We start from the raw sequence: 17,750 nt of genomic DNA on the forward strand, positions 1-17,750 counted from the left end.
AATTGCTCTTCAATTTGCATTCTTTAAAGAAAGATATTGCACTTTGAGTTGCTTTTAAATGTGTTGGCATAAATCACCAAAAAGGGGGAGATTGAAAGGGAAATGTGCCCTTGGGCCATTTCTATATATATTTTGGTGATTAGATGCCCAACACACATTATATTGAAGTGATGTGCGCCAAGTATTAAAGAGATGCAAATAAAGAATAAAGGTAAGATCTAAACGCTTTGTCAATATTTTTATATGTTAACCACTCTTGTCTAAGTTCCAGGACTCAACTAAATAAAGGCCAAAAGAGTCAGAGGAAAACAAACAAAGAAACAAAGAAAAATGTGCTGTTGCGCTGCACCGGACGGTCCGCCGCTGATCACCGGACAGTCCGGTGCACAGTTTGTGAACTCGTCGCTCTCGGGTTTCTCCCTGGCTACGTCGGCTATAAATCACCGGACAGTCCGGTGCTCCAGCCGTGCAACGACTATCTGCCACGTCGACGAGAGCCAACGGTCACATGGCTCACCAGACGGTCCGGTGCCCCACACCGGACGGTCTGGTGCCCAACAGAAAAGGAAATCAGCCAATCAGAGGATTCTCTACCGTGTACTGTGCGCATACTATTCATTGTCCGGTGTACCACCGGACACTCCAGTGCACCGATGAACAGAAGGCAAGAATTGCCTACCAAATGGAGCTCCAACGGCTCCTAGCTGCCTTGGGGCTATAAAAGGGACCCCTAGGCACATGGAGCAAGACATCAAGTCTCCATTGAACATTCTAAGACGCCTAGACTCCGCAAACACGCATTCGGATTATCGTGTGTGAGATTTGAGCACTTCTTGAGTCGTGAACTCCCTGCGTTGTGTTTGTGTGCTCATCTCTTAACTTGTGTGTGTGGGATTGCTGTGATTCTAGTCTTGCGTGTGTTTCTTTCCCTCCCTTACTCTTGTGCTTTGATTGTGATCAACATTGTAGGGGCGAGAAGCTCCAACTTGTGGAGATTCATCACAAACGGGAAAATACTACAAAGGAAGAAAATCGTGGTACTCAAGGTTTATCATTGGATCACTTGAGTGGGATTGAGTGCAATCCTTGACCAAAGGAAGTCACCACAACGTGGAGTAGGCATTGGCCGAACCACAGGATAAAAATCACTATGTCTCGTGTCTCTTTTCATTATGATTGGTTTTCTTCTACAGTTCTCGCTTTAGCAACTTGGTTTTAATTGTGCTAACATTTCATAACCAAGTTTGGACTATTTAGTGTTGAATTTTACAGGATCACCTATTCACCCCCCTCTAGGTGTTCTCAAAAGCAACACCTCAAAAGAAGACATTATGAAGATAAAGTAAAGTCCAAGAAACAAAGAAGTGTTACCTGCAGAATGTCTGTGCGAGGAGCACCGGACTGTCTGGTGCCACACACTGGACTGTCCGGTGCACCAGAACAGTAGCCATAACGGCTAGTTTTAGGTGGCACTGTGGAGGGAAGACCACCGGACTATCCGGTGCATAAAGCCTGCACGCCAACGGTCACCTGCTCTAACAGACCCAACGGCTAGGCGCACCGGACTATCCGGTGCCACACACTGGACTGTCCGGTGCACCACATAAAGCAGCCGCTTTCCTCCAACGACTAGTTTTGTGTTTGGGGCTATAAATACACCCCAACCGACCATTTCCAAGTGTGGGAGCCCAAGAGACATACCAAGGCATATAGTAGACATTCCCAAGTGCTCTTACACCCAAGTGCTTAATAGAATCACTCGGTGATTAGCGTAGGTGCTTTGCAAAGTGCTTAGGTTAGTTAGACCACTCTAGCGCTTGCTCTAGGTGAATCCTAGTTAGTTGAGTGAGTTTAGATAAACCACCAACCCCTCGGCTCTTGCGCGAGCCATTGTAATTGTACCGAGTGGGGCGAGAGTCTTGCGAGACCGTGACAACTGCGTTTGTGTCACGACCGCCACCGTGTACCGAAGGGAACGAGGCCCGCAGCGTTTTCAGCCGGAAGCTCAATAGTGGAGACGTCGGGGAGCGTCCGAGAGGAGCCGGAAGCGGAGCACCACTTGCGCATGGAGAAGGCCCGCGACTCTCTACGGAGTTACTCGACCGAGGTGCTTGGCCCTCGCATGGGCTTCCCTTTGCGTAGGGGCACCAACGAGGATTAGTCGGGACCTTGCGTGGTTCCAGATACCTCGATAAAAATACCGGCGTCATCCACGAGAGTTTGCATCTCTACCTTGCTCTTTAAGTTTCCTCATTTATATTAAGCATTTAAGTTTCATTCTTGTATTCATACTTATATAGTGTAGATTGAAACTTAGCCATTGCGGTAGAGATACACTACAGGAAACTGGTTAAAGAACGTGGGTGAAAAACCGTCGAACTTAATGTAATAAGCCGTCGAACTTACCGTAAGAACGTGGGTTTACCGACGAATATAGCCGACGGCGATTTTTGGACGAACTTAGAGAAGTAAGTTCGACGGCACCGTCGAACTTAACATTAAGAACGTGGGTACCGTCGAACTTAACATTAAGAACGTGCATTTTTAAGTTCGACGGGGGCCGTCGAATTTGTTCCCATAAGTTCGACGGTACCCACGTTCTTATTGTTAAGTTCGACGGGGCCACGTGGCCGTCGAACTTATTTGGCCTCCGTGGGTCTGTGTGGGCTGCGCATTAAGTTTGACGGTACCCACGAACTTAACGTTAAGAACGTGGGTACCCACGTTCTTAACCCTTTTCCAGGAAAAAAATAAAAATTACAGAAATGAAAAATTAGACAAACATAATATCACATGCAACATAGAATATCACATACAATACAGATTTCAAACACATGGATATATGTTCATATCACAAATTCACAGTCCAAATACATAAGTTCACAAGAATTGGAGATTGTACCAGTAGTAATACAACACACAGGAATTGAAGATGCATGTGTCCATCAATCCCTCAAGACTCTGTTCCTAGCTAGACAGTATCCACCTATCACTAAGAGAAACATGTCAAGAATGGACACCCTAGCTCTAGGTGATGTCTGACTTCCAAAGACGACGTCCTTCATTCACTCCAGAGCTCGCCTGTTTTGATGCTCCAGATGCGAACTGTGCAGGCCTCCCCACCTGGCAACAAATGAACATGTTTTCTGAAATGAGGATTTCATGCCCTCCCTTGAAATAATCTTGCTAACTTCACATATATGAACCAACTAGCACACAGACAATTCTGTAAATCAAAACTCAACCTATACAATATGTAATTCAATGTTAATCTATACTCCTTGGTGCGGCATTTAGGCTGTCAAGTAAGAACGCAAACAAACTACTGTGTAAGTTTTTACTTGTCAATAACCAATTCAAAGAGCATCCCCTAGCGCTAAATGCTAAAAGAAAAGAACATTTATTTATTTGCATATAGCCAAATACACAGCTAAAATGAACATTTATTTATTTGGTCTTCAACCCTAGCAATTTTTACATATTTTTGTGAAGAAAAAAGCTTACCACCAAACACGAGCAGCACTGAACAGCCCCTTTCCATCATAAACTACTATCCTGTCTTTGTTGTAGATGCCAAGAGCAGATACAGCAGCTGAAAATGCCTTTTCAGATGGCAGCATGTGTGGTAACTGAACAAGGAAAAAATATATAACCAATGGATGTCAAATTTAATTGCAGATTCTTACCAAAGAGAGAAAAAGCAACTAGTTATATCAGACAGTATTAGTATCATCAACAAGCATGATTAGTGTATGAGAATAACTGCTTGTACACTATTTCATGAGAATGCTAAATTTGACCTAGGTATGAGAAGATCTATAGGTATTTTGGTGACCAGATTAGTGTTGTGTCAAAAAATAATATTACAACTGAAAGTGCGTAAAGAAAACACTTCCTGAACTGGGAGGAAGCATCTAACAAAACATGATAAAACCTGGCTAATGGATGCTATAATCGAGCACTAACAAGATACTTGTAAGTTGTAACCAATATAGATGAAATATTATGATATTACCTTCTTGCTCAAACCATTTACGGAGCTCATCTGGAGGCAATAGCTTTTGTGAGCTGTCAAGAACCTGAAGAAAGGCAAGTACAAATAAGCAATAATAAATAATACTTCCAGAGATACAAAACCATCTGTGGCAATACTCAGTATGGACAAAAATTCTTGGGAGCCTCCCTGTTGTATTTACGGTAAAAACATGGACAAAATCAGATGGTGACATATAAACTTCTAGATAGTGGAGGATTACGGGGAGGCTACACTAGCGCAAAACAAAATTTTCAACCCCATAATACCAAGAACTACTGCGGTTATAGGTCATGGAATTACCACTAGACGCGCAGAGCAGCGGAAGACGTCTCGATGTAGACGAACGCGTCGAGCAGTGCCGTGCAGTCGCCGGCGTCCTTCACATCCTCGCACGGTTCGTCCAAGTGCTCCAGATGCAGCACCTCCGAGGTATCCACACGTACAGGGAGGAAGCGCCGCGTACCGAACTGCTAGGTTCGCGACGGCGGCTTGGCGAGGGCGAGAGGTGGGCGGCGGCTGTTAGTTCGCAGGTGGCGAATTAGGTTATCTCTTAACCGCGCCCCCGCCCCTCATTATATAGGCGTTATGGTGGGCTTCTGACGCCGAGGCCCATCATTAACCCTAAAGCCCAGTCTAATTTCGGATCTAATCCGAATTAGGCTTCCTTCCCCTTAAGTGTGTGACCCTATAGGTTCACGTACAAATAGACATAGCCCGAGTACTCTTACTTGGCCCAATAATTGACAGCGGCCTCTAGCAAGACATGTCAACTCCTATGTGTACGTAAAGATCATATCAGACGAACCATTGCGACATTACGTACATGTTGTTCCCTTTGTCTCACGATATTTGGTCTGGCTCTAAGCTGACCTCTCTTTCTCGATACTGTGAATTGGAATCCTTTCAATGGTTAACTCTTAACCCTAGCACGGCCATGCATTTATTGATCCAATCACTCGAGGGGCCCAGAGATATCTCTCTCACAAAGAGAGGGACAAATTCCATCTTGACTGACCATGCCTCATAGCATGCTTCCTGACAAACCCAAAACTACCTTTATAACTACCCAGTTATGGGATAGCGTTTGATAGTCCCTAAGTAAGTCAATTCACATCTTGAGAACATGCGACAATCTCAGGTCTAAGGATACAGTATTCATGTTGCAAGAAGAGAACTATATTACAATATCTCACGTTGGGTCGGTCCAACCTCATGTCATACATGTGCCCACATTATTAGTTTAACATCTCCATGTTCATGACTTGTGAAATGTAGTCATCAACTAATACATGTGCTAGTCATCGACTCTGACTATGGACATCATTTAGAATAACCATATAAGTAAAGAATCTCACAAACAATTCACATAATTGCTAATCAATACAAGGTGCCTTCCATGGATATTCAATTAAGCAATATATATATCATGGATACAAAGAAATATGCTCATCTCTATGATTATCTCTAGGGCATATTTCTAACAGTCTCCCACTTGCACTAGAGTTAATCTAGAAGATATCTAATACCCATAGATCTCACGTGTGCCTCATGCTTAGGTTGTGGAAGAGGTTTTGTCAAAGGATCAGCAACATTCAAATCCGTATGTATTTTGCATATCTTTATCTCACCCCGCCTAATGAATTCCCGTATGAGGTGAAACTTCCGCAGTACGTGTTTGTTTTTCTGGTGGTTCCTTGGCTCCTTAGCTTGCGCAATAGCCCCATTGTTGTCACAGTAGAGGTTCAATGGGCTAGATGCATTAGGAAACACACCAAGCTCGATGAGGAACTTCCTTATCCAAACACCTTCCTTCGCAGATTCAGAAGCTGCAATGTACTCGGCTTCTGTTGTAGAATCAGTCACAGTCTCCTGTTTGGAACTCTTCCAACTAACAGCACCACCATTTATTGTGAACACAAAACCTGATTGCGATTTTAACTCGTCTGGGTCAGTTTGGAAGCTAGCATCGGTGTAACCAGTTACAACGAGCTCCTCCTTACCCCCATATACCAGGAACATATCTTTAGTCCTTCTTAAGTACTTAAGAATGCCTTTTACCGCTGTCCAGTGATCCTCACCTGGATCAGCCTGGTATCTACTCGTAGCACTTATAGCGTATGAAACATCTGGGCGTGTACTTATCATGGCATACATGATTGATCCAATCGCTGAGGCGTATGGTACCTTACTCATGCGCTCCCGCTCATTAGCCGTCGCAGGACATTGCATCTGGCTAAGGTGTTTACCATGTGACATAGGTATGAAACCTTTCTTGGACTGTTCCATGTTGAACCGTTTCAAAACCTTGTCAAATGTACGTATCTTGACTTAATCCTATAAGCCTCTTCGACCTATCTCTATAGATCCTTATGCCCAAAATATATGCTGCTTCCCCTAAGTCCTTCATAGAAAAACTCTTTTTCAGTGAAGCCTTGACGGACTCCAGCATAGGAATGTCATTCCCAATCAATAATATGTCATCCACATACAAGATCAGAAATACAACAGCGCTCCCACTTTCCTTCTTGTAAACACAAGCTTCTTCTTCATTCTGATGAAAACCAAGCCCTTTGATCACTTCATCAAAACGAATGTTCCAACTCCGAGATGCTTGCTTCAACCCATAAATGGATTTCTGAAGTTTGCATATCTTTCCAGCATTGATCGGATCGACAAAACCCTCGGGCTGTATCATATACACGTCCTCATCTAGGTTTCCATTAAGGAAAGCTGTTTTGACATCCATCTGCCAAATCTCATAATCGAAATATGCGGCAATAGCTAGAATGATCCGAATAGATTTAAGCATCGCTACTGGCGAGAATGTCTCGTCATAGTCAACTCCTTGAACTTGTCGAAACCCCTTTGCAACAAGTCGAGCCTTATAGATGTGAACATTTCCATCCATGTCTTTCTTCTTCTTATATATCCATTTGCATTCTATAGGTCTAACACCATCAGGCGGGTCAACCAAGTTCCAAACTTGATTTTCTCCCATGGAATCTATCTCGGATCTCATGGCGACATGCCATTTCTCGGAATCTGGGTCCATCATCGCTTCTGAATATGTTGCAGGTTCGTCGTTGTCTAACAACAACACTTCCCCATTGCCCAACAATAACACTTCTCCTCGTGCCTCGCGAAGCCTTGCTGACCTTCGTGGTTGTGGTGGTGATTCTCTTGCCATAGACGTCTCAACTTGTTCTGCTACATTAGCATCACTTGTTGAATCTTGTCCCACTGGCTCATCCTGAACTTCTTCAAGATACACCTTTTGTTTACTTTTCTCTCTTTTGAGAAACTCTTTCTCTAAGAACACACCGTTCCGGGCGACAAACACTTTGCCCTCTGACCGGTGGTAAAAGTAATATCCTAAAGTTTCCTTTGGATATCCCACGAACATGCACTTGTCCGATTTTGGAGTGAGTTTATCCGACTGTAGTCGCTTGACGTAAACCTCACAACCCCAAATCTTCAGAAAAGACAAGCTGGGAGTCTTCCCAGTCCACATCTCATATGGTGTCTTAACTACGGACTTAGACGGTACCCTATTTAGTGTGAAAGCTGCTGTTTCTAGAGCGTATCCCCAAAACGACAAAGGTAGGTCCGACTGGCTCATCATTGATCGAACCATATCCAATAAAGTCCGATTACGTCGCTCAGACACGCCATTCCTCTGAGGCGTTCCAGGCGGCGTAAGCTGTGGAACAATTCCACAACTCTTTAGATGATTGCTAAACTCATGACTCAAATATTCACCACCACGATCTGATCGCAGTGCTTTAATTTTCTTGCCACGCTGATTTTCTACTTCATTCTGAAACTCTTTGAACTTTTCTAAGGATTCAGACTTGTGTTTCATTAAGTAGACATACCCATATCTACTAAAATCATCAGTGAAGGTTATGAAGTATTGGAATCCTCCCCTAGCTGTCGTACTCATTGGTCCGCACACATCAGTATGTATGAGTTCCAATAAATCTAACGTCCTCTCCGGTAAACCCGTGAAGGGCGCCTTGGTCATCTTACCAAGTAAGCAAGCTTCACATGTCTCGTATGATTCAAAATCAAACGAAGTTAAAAGCCCATCAGAATGAAGCTTCTTCATGCGATTCTCACTTATATGACCCAAACGACAGTGCCACATGTAGGTAGGACTTAAATCATTAGGCCGAGGCCTTTTAGCACTAATATTACAGATAGGTGCATCATCAAGATTTAAAATGAATAACCCATTCATAATGGATGCAAAAGCCACAAACATGCCATTCTTAGAGATCACACAACCATTGTTTTCACTCGCAAATGAATAACCATCCTTCATCAAACATGAAGGAGACATAATGTTTCGACTCATACTAGGAACTAGATAACAATTATTTAACTCCAAAATAAATCCTGATGGGAGGTGGAGTTGCATCGTCCCAACGGTCAACGCAGCAACTCTTGCATTATTGCCTACCCGGAAATCAACTTCTCCTCTTTTCACGCTTCTAGTTCTTATCATTCCCTGCATCGAATTGCAAATATGGGCAACCGATCCGGTATCAAATACCCAAGAATTAATATAAGAATCAGCAAGAAAAATTTCTGTAATGTGAATAGCAAGTGTACCTGTTGCGGCTGTACCCTTACCGCCGCGATCCTTAATAGAGGCCAAGTACTGCTTGCAATTCCTTTTCCAGTGACCAAGTTCTTTGCAATAAAAGCACTCTGCATCTGCAGCTGGTCCAGTCTTGGGCTTTTGATTTGGCTTGGATACTGTATCCTTTGCCTTGCCCTTCTTCTTTTGAGATTTACCCTTCTTCTTAAAGTTGGGTTTGTTTTGGACCGCCATCACATGGCCGCTGCTGCCAGCGCTTTTCTTTATGTCCCCCTCTGCTGTTTTCAGCATGCCACATAGTTCATTGAGGCCCCTCTCCGCCCCATGCATATGGTAGTTCGTGATGAAGTTTCCATAGCTGGGCGGAAGAGATGCTAAAATGAAGTCAGTGGCCAACTCTTGGCTTATTGGGAAGCCTAGCTTCTCCAACCTCTGACTGTAACCAACCATTTTGATTACATGTGGCCCAACTGCTGCGCCTTCTGCTAGCTTGCATTCCAGAAAGGCTTTGGACACATTGAACCTTTCTGTCCTAGCCTGAGTCTGGAACATATCCTTGAGCGCCACGATCATATCGTGCACCTCATGGTTTGTCTCAAACTGCATCTGCAGCTCAGGCTCCATGCAAGCAAGCATTAGGCAACTCACTTCAAGATTAGTATCCATTGCTTTCTTGTAAGCGGTTTTAGCTGCAGCAGTTGCATTTTCACTAGGATCCTCTGGCAGTGGGGTGTCTAGAACGTCTTCCTTTTTTTCAGCCCTGAGAACAATTCTCAGGTTACGGATCCAATCCGTATAGTTTGTTCCATTTAACTTATCCTTTTCAAGAATTGATCGCAAAGTAAATGTTGGTGTGCTAGGTGCCATTTATCTACAACAAAATAATGCAAAATACTAAGACAAAAATATCCATGACAGAGTAAATCATATTAAACATTTAATAGTCTACTCCCACTAAAATCAATATCCCTCGATTGATACTTAGTGATTCAGAACCCACAACTAACAAGTCTACTAGTGAGCTTTAGCATCACCGCTAGAAGACAAGGTAGATCGGTAAGCAACTCCTTGCTAATCATATCATATATATGACTCCTGTTGTTGGATGACATCTCTATGTCTCGGCTCCCAACCTTATGCCTCAAAGTCCTTAACCATTAAGCTGACTTTGTTTAAGTTAACCAACCCTTTCTGCAGTTCGTATCCGATACAAACCTATCTAGTCAAGGAAAACTGGTGGCACCCTAATTTCATAGACCCACCACCAATTGTACAAGACTTATGATAGTGCAAGGTTTGGAGAGGCATTGAAGCTTAAACATTTATGAGGGATCGTCCTACTTATAACATCGCACACAAGGACATATATGCAATATAAACAAGTAGAACAATAAGAATGGCATTCACACAACAGTTGTGATTCGGTATGGCTTGCTGTCACATTGTGATCCCCATCTCCAATAATCTGTCCATCACGATGATCTCCATCTCCATGATATAGGTATGCCATCCTCCAGGTGATGAGTCCTTCAAGACCTATCTAACGTATGCTGGTAAACAAATTACATATACGCTTTGGATCATCACATGTTGACACGCAGGTCATTACATTAAATTTGGACAATACATGTGGCTCCAGCCGTATTGCCCTGGTCACGACACGTAGGTCATGAATAATTTATTAACATGCATCATATACACAATAGCCATACCGATCACAAGATGTCCTGCAAAAACAGGTTAGACAAACATGTTTCTATACGTTCGCCACTTCAGCAGATAGCCACGGCAGATGTCCTCACAGGATTCCATGCATCGTATGTATGGAAATTCCACTGGAAATCTCATGCGGTTGATCAAATCAACCCAAATCCGAGACTTTCGACCCGAAGAAGATTACACTCATGACATTGATCTGTTACATCAATCTGCTAGTTGTGTACGCAGTTAGCCCCGATGGTGATTCCAGCCGGTAGGGGCAAGTCGCGCACATAACAGAGAAGGATGAACTGATCTCTCCAGTCATATCCGATGTAATCTACTTCAACCCTTTATTACCAATTGATCTAATCAAACCGTGCATCAAGTAGATCCATCTCATGAACCTAGATCCAGACCTAAAACTACGCACAACCTGGCTCCGATACCACTGGAGGATTACGGGGAGGCTACACTAGCGCAAAACAAAATTTTCAACCCCATAATACCAAGAACTACTGCGGTTATAGGTCATGGAATTACCACTAGACGCGCAGAGCAGCGGAAGACGTCTCGATGTAGACGAACGCGTCGAGCAGTGCCGTGCAGTCGCCGGCGTCCTTCACGTCCTCGCACTGTTCGTCCAAGTGCTCCAGATGCAGCACCTCCGAGGTATCCACACGTACAGGGAGGAAGCGCCGCGTACCGAACTGCTAGGTTCGCGACGGCGGCTTGGCGAGGGCGAGAGGTGGGCGGCGGCTGTTAGTTCGCAGGTGGCGAATTAGGTTATCTCTTAACCGCGCCCCCGCCCCTCATTATATAGGCGTTATGGTGGGCTTCTGACGCCGAGGCCCATCATTAACCCTAAAGCCCAGTCTAATTTCGGATCTAATCCGAATTAGGCTTCCTTCCCCTTAAGTGTGTGACCCTATAGGTTCACGTACAAATAGACATAGCCCGAGTACTCTTACTTGGCCCAATAATTGACAGCGGCCTCTAGCAAGACATGTCAACTCCTATGTGTACGTAAAGATCATATCAGACGAACCATTGCGACATTACGTACATGTTGTTCCCTTTGTCTCACGATATTTGGTCTGGCTCTAAGCTGACCTCTCTTTCTCGATACTGTGAATTGGAATCCTTTCAATGGTTAACTCTTAACCCTAGCACGGCCATGCATTTCTTGATCCAATCACTCGAGGGGCCCAGAGATATCTCTCTCACAAAGAGAGGGACAAATTCCATCTTGACTGACCATGCCTCACAGCATGCTTCCTGACAAACCCAAAACTACCTTTATAACTACCCAGTTACGGGATAGCGTTTGATAGTCCCTAAGTAAGTCAATTCACATCTTGAGAACATGCGACAATCTCAGGTCTAAGGATACAATATTCATGTTGCAAGAAGAGAACTATATTACAATATCTCACGTTGGGTCGGTCCAGCCTCATGTCATACATGCGCCCACATTATTAGTTTAACATCTCCATGTTCATGACTTGTGAAATGTAGTCATCAACTAATACATGTGCTAGTCATCGACTCTGACTATGGACATCATTTAGAATAACCATATAAGTAAAGAATCTCACAAACAATTCACATAATTGCTAATCAATACAAGGTGCCTTCCATGGATATTCAATTAAGCAATATATATATCATGGATACAAAGAAATATGCTCATCTCTATGATTATCTCTAGGGCATATTTCTAACAGATAGAACATCCAATTCTCCATCCTATCATGGTACATGAAGTATCGCAGTATAAGGAAGAATTGCCCTCATTACAAGTGCATTTACCAACAACAAGATCTCTTAGTACGGCAACATTCTTCTATCATCCCATCAACATCTTTTAGTACGGCAACATTCTTCCAACTATGAACTTTATCAGATAAGTATCCATTACCATCCACCGCAAACATGGGAAGAAACATCCAAATGCAAAAAAGAACTGATAGAAGTATGGAAAAGTAGAGAGTTTTCAGCTGAGGAAACGGAACACATTTGCTCCTAGGCACATGCCCACTTCTAATCCCCTTTCGTGGCTCGGAAACTGCACCATCAAATCTGAATAAAAGTTTCAAATCAGTTAATCTGAAAATACAAGACAATTGCGCAAAATAACAAGTACAAAACTTGGACTGCCAAAACATATCTATACATTATTGTACTATTAGTGTCACAAAAGTGTGTGCTGGTAAAATCAAAAGATACTTAAATACAAAAAAGCTTAGGTGACCAAAATATCTAAAACATAAGTTATATCAGTATTTGTCCTGAATGCAAACCACCTAGGGCTAGTTCGCTTACAGTATGCACTGAGCGGCTGCATGCTGAGGAATTATTTCATTACAACGACTTAAAAACTGTTGTGCCTCTCAAAAGAAAAGAGAGAAGAACATACTTTCAAGCAGTCATAGAAACTACCAAATGCATGTAGCCTTCAGAAAACCACCATCAATATTAAGCAGAATCTTACAGATACAGGCAGAGGCAGTATACAATATATGTTGCATGCATGTACGATGTACTTATAGACTTCATCATAATTAAAATATGAGTAACATACCTATGTTTTGATCGAGCATCTATAAGTTGATGTGTCTGGGTCTTGATGTTCTCTTTCACTTGAGAAAATCATCTATTAGTTGCTACGAAATATGCAGAAAGAATCCAGTGAGTCATGAAGAAAACAACAAGCAGGTTTGGGACACTTAAGCACTGACCTGATCAAGACTCCAAAGAAGATGAGGCTGCAACTTTGCTTCAAATGTGGTTGGACCAACCTCGAGAAACATATTAAGGTTATGTATAATTGATATTAAACCATGGTTACAACTACTGAACCTGCTACAAATCATTTAAGAAATCTTGAATCAGCATTTGGTTATAAGCCTAACCTGCTCTGCAAAAGAACCAAAATTTGCCAAAAAAAATTATAGCCAGATGGAACTACAAAAACAATAAGAACAATAAGGCCATAGTTTCGGAAGTTCCAAATCAGGACCAATACATTTTCGTGGTCATTAAACGACTAGATCCAAAAGTTCCTTTCTAAATTCTAATCACAAGGATCTCTGCAGTGTTCACGTGCACAGATGAACTATACGTCCATTACCAGAAGCTTATTATATCGAAAATTTACAAGGAGAGGAGATCTAGTGCAATACTACTAGCCACCTTGAAATAAACACAGGATCAAAGCATCCACAGGTCACCAAGGAAGTCTCAGCAACTTTGGCGAACCTTACTCCTACTACAGATCCAACACTTAATAGAACCAGCGAACCCCACTGCATGACTGCAACCTATCACCCAGCCTCCAGTGTCCAGTCCTCTAAACATCCTCGGCAGCAACAAGAAACAGCAACACTAAAGAAGTACGGGAGGAGCCCTCGATTTGCTCACCTGTGACGGGGAGGAGGAGGTTGCGGCGGCGGCACGAAGCGTACCAGGCAAAGTACGGGAGGTTGTGGCAGGCGCGGGTGGGCAGCGCGGGTGCTGCTGGCGACGGGCTGGAGGCAGGCGCAGTGGGCGGCATGGGTGGGCGGCGCCCTGGGCGGCACAGTGTTGCGTGCGGGCGGAAAAGAAAGCTGGTGAAAAGAGACTCACGGCGCGGGATGGGATTTATGTTTTTTTGGCTTAAGTTCGACGGTTTCGAGTTGGCCCACGAACTTAATTTAAGAACGTGGGTACCCACGTTCCTAATAGTCTAAGTTCGACGGTTTTGGCTAGGTCCCACGATCTTAATTTAAGAACATGGGTACCCATGTTCTTAAAAAAACCCATGAACTTAACTGATATAAGAACGTCGGTACCCACGTTCTTAACAAAACCCACGAACATTTATCAGTTTCTTGTAGTGATTTAGCAACACTTAGACAAAACCTAGTTTGCACATTCTAGTTTGATTATTTGCATAGGTTTTGCTCTAGGGAATTATTTGTGGCCTAGTTTAGTGAAAGTTTTAGAAGTCCTAATTCACCCCCCTCTTAGGTGTCACCAGTTTTCTTCAGAGCCAAACCAGGCTCGGATACCAATTGTAGGAAACGATGACGTCTAAGGAGGTGAATTAGGACTTCTAAAAACTCTTTCTAAACTATGAAACAATTAAATCCTAAGCAAAACATATGCAAATGAACAATCTAGAATGTACAAACTAGGTTTTGTCTAAGTGTTGCTATCTCTACCGCAAAGCCAAAGTTTAAATCCTAAATAATCTAACTAGAAAGACAACATTGAAACTTAAATACTTAATATAAATGTGGAAGGTAAAGAGCAAGGTAGAGATGCAAACTCTCGTGTATGACGCCGGTATTTGTACCGAGGTATCTGTAACCACGCAAGGTTCCGACTAATCCTCGTTGGTGCCCCTAAGCAAAGGGTAGCCCACGCGAGGGCCAAGCACCACGGTCGAGTAACTCCATAGAGAGCCACAAACCTTCTCCACGCGCAAGTGGTGCTCCGCTTTCTGCTCCTCTAGGACGCTCCCCGCCGTCTCCACAATTGAGATTCTGGCCAAAGCACCGCAGGTCTCGTTCCCTTCGGTACATGGTGGCGTCCGTGACACAAATTCGGTTGTCATGGTCTCGCAAGACTCTCGCCCCACTCGGTACAATTACAACGACTCACCCAAGAGCTGATGGGTTGTGTGGTTTTCTAAACTCACTCAACAAACTAGGATTCACCTAGAGCAAGTGCTAATGCGGTCTAACTAACCGAAGCACTTCCCAAAGCTCCTATGCCAATCATCGAGTGATTCTAGTAAGCACTTGGGTGTTTGAGCACTTAGAAATATATACAAATATGCCTTGGTATGTTGCTTGGGCTCCCACACATTGAAATGACTTGTTGGGGTATTTATAGGCTTCCCCCACAATTATAGCCAATGGATAGAAGTAGCAACTTTCTGTCGACGGGCGTACCGGATAGTCCGGTGCACACTAGACAAGCACTATTCACGGTCTGGTGCCCTGCCACGTCAGCCGATCGTTGGGGTCTGTAGCAGTCGACCGTTGGATCCGACCGTTACCCAGACTGTTCGGTGCACACCGGACAATCACTATTCACTATCTGGTGCCCTGCCACGTCAGCCGATCGTTGGGGTCTGTAGCAGTTGACCGTTGGATCTGACCGTTACCCAGACTGTCCGGTGCACATCGGACAGTCCGGTGCTACAGCCCAAGGGCGCCTCGCTGCGGCCCCCTCTGCCCGGACTGTCCGGTGTCCAACCGAACAGTTCGATGCACATTAGACATGTTACTGTTCACTGTACTGTGCACCACCAGTGCGCTAGCTGACTGCCTACGTCATGGATTTCTTTGCTGATTCCTTGGGCTTCTTTTGTTCTTGAGTCTTGGACTTCTATGCTCTTTTTATGTCTTCTTTTGAGGTGTTGCATTCTCAATGCCTTAGTCCAATCCTCTTTGCATCCTGTGAACTATAAATACAAACACTAGCAAACAACTAAGTCCATAGGTTATGTTGATCATCAAACACCAAAACCTTTTGAGCCAAATGTCTCGGGGTCCATTTTCCTTGCAGTTGAGAACATTAGATTGATAGTTCCACTAGTTTCTATGAACTCATCAATAGACTTCCCGATTCTCCAATATGTAGATGATATGTTATTAGTCATGGAGGTCAGTCAGAAGCAACTACTCTTTTTAAAGGGCCTACTAAACACTTATGCCATGGAAACAGGTTTAAAAGTCAACTACACAAAGTCAAGCATCATTCCTATCAATGTCAACGCTGATAAAATGAGGATCCTGTCTGGTATCTTCATCTGTCAAATTGGTACCCTTCCTTCACATATTTGGGGCTCCCTTTGTGTATCTCGCAACCAACAATCTAGGACTATATGCCTCTTATTAGTAGAGTGCAATCTAGGATAGCTATCACTTCAAGCTTTCTTAGTCAAGGGTCAAGCTTCAACTGGTTAACTCAGTTATTTTCTCATTGCTAACATATTACATGTGTGCCTTCAAGCTACCATTGTCTTTTGAGAGGATCAAATATCAATGCTAACAGGCCTCCTCTTGCACCGTGGTGTATGGTTCAGAGGCCAAAAATGTTGAGTGGCCTGGGAGTAATTAACGTGTGAGTTCAAAATGATGCTCTTCTTATGAAGCATCTTAATAACCATCTTTTTATGAAACAGGAGGGGTGAGTGCCCCTACTAGAAACCAAATAAATAAGACAACTTGGCCAAACGTAGATGGCAAGGAAGTCCGAAGTGTAGCTTTTGTAACCAGAACGAGAGCATACAACACCTTTTCTTTGACTGTTACCTAGCTAAAACTGTTTGGAGAATCATTTATTTTGCTTTAAAGATAGACCAACCCATTAATATTAATCATATTATAGGGGATTGGGAATCCAACAAAGGTAGCACGCATAAAAAATTGCTTCTTACTGGTGTTGCAGCATTGTTTTGGTCGATTTGGCTTTGCCGTAATGATGTGGTGTTTAATCATAAACCTATACCGTCAATTATACAGACTATCTTCAAGGGCACACACTGGTTCAGATTTTGGAGATTATTGCAGAAGGAAGAAACGCAACAACAAATCCTCGTCATGTGTCAGTCTTTGGAGGTGGTGGCCATGGAGTTCTTCACGAGTCACGGGTGGCGGTTCCATTCAAGAATTGAAGCAGCTTAGTGCACGTGTTTTATTTTCCTCCATATCATGATTTAGTTGAAGTCCATTTGAACTACAAATTGCTGCAGGATGATGTAATAATTGAGTTGTAAGGCTGTATGCATGCAAATGCAAAAGGCCGGAACGATGTTTCCATTTCCAAAAAAAATAAAAAAGATGGTTATGGGTTGCCTCGTCATAGTTAAAGCATATAATATTCTTTTGGCTCTTGGTTTACAACGGGTTGAACACAAGAAAGCTTCTTCATCGGGAAAAATTACTCTGGATTCATATGATTGTGAGCTATGCATTCTGCACAAAATGGAATCAGTAGATCATATCTTTTTAGATGTAGCTTTGTAAGGCATTGTTGGGCACAATTCAGTGTCTCATTTTCTAGACATGTCTATTATATTTAAGTCATAACATCAATAAAGGCAATTTAGGAGTGCCATTTGCAATGGATATCATTATCCTTATGACATGGTCTATCTGGAGACAAAGAAATGACTAGTTCTCAAGGATCAGATCCACTAGTACATAACAGTTATACTCATTTCAAAGAGCTCTTCAATTTACTGTTGCATAGAGTGAAGAAAAGAATACTATTATGTCATTAGTAATTAGAGAAATCAGTTAAATTGATGTAATATAGATTGAACTATATTTTCTACACATATTTTAATATCAATATATTCTAGTAGGGGCTTCCACCCCTCTTTTTTCATAAAAAACCCAAGACAATATTTTTGAA

The sequence above is a fragment of the Zea mays genome, chromosome 10, assembly GCF_902167145.1.
Source record: "Zea mays cultivar B73 chromosome 10, Zm-B73-REFERENCE-NAM-5.0, whole genome shotgun sequence".
Taxonomy (NCBI): domain Eukaryota; kingdom Viridiplantae; phylum Streptophyta; class Magnoliopsida; order Poales; family Poaceae; genus Zea; species Zea mays.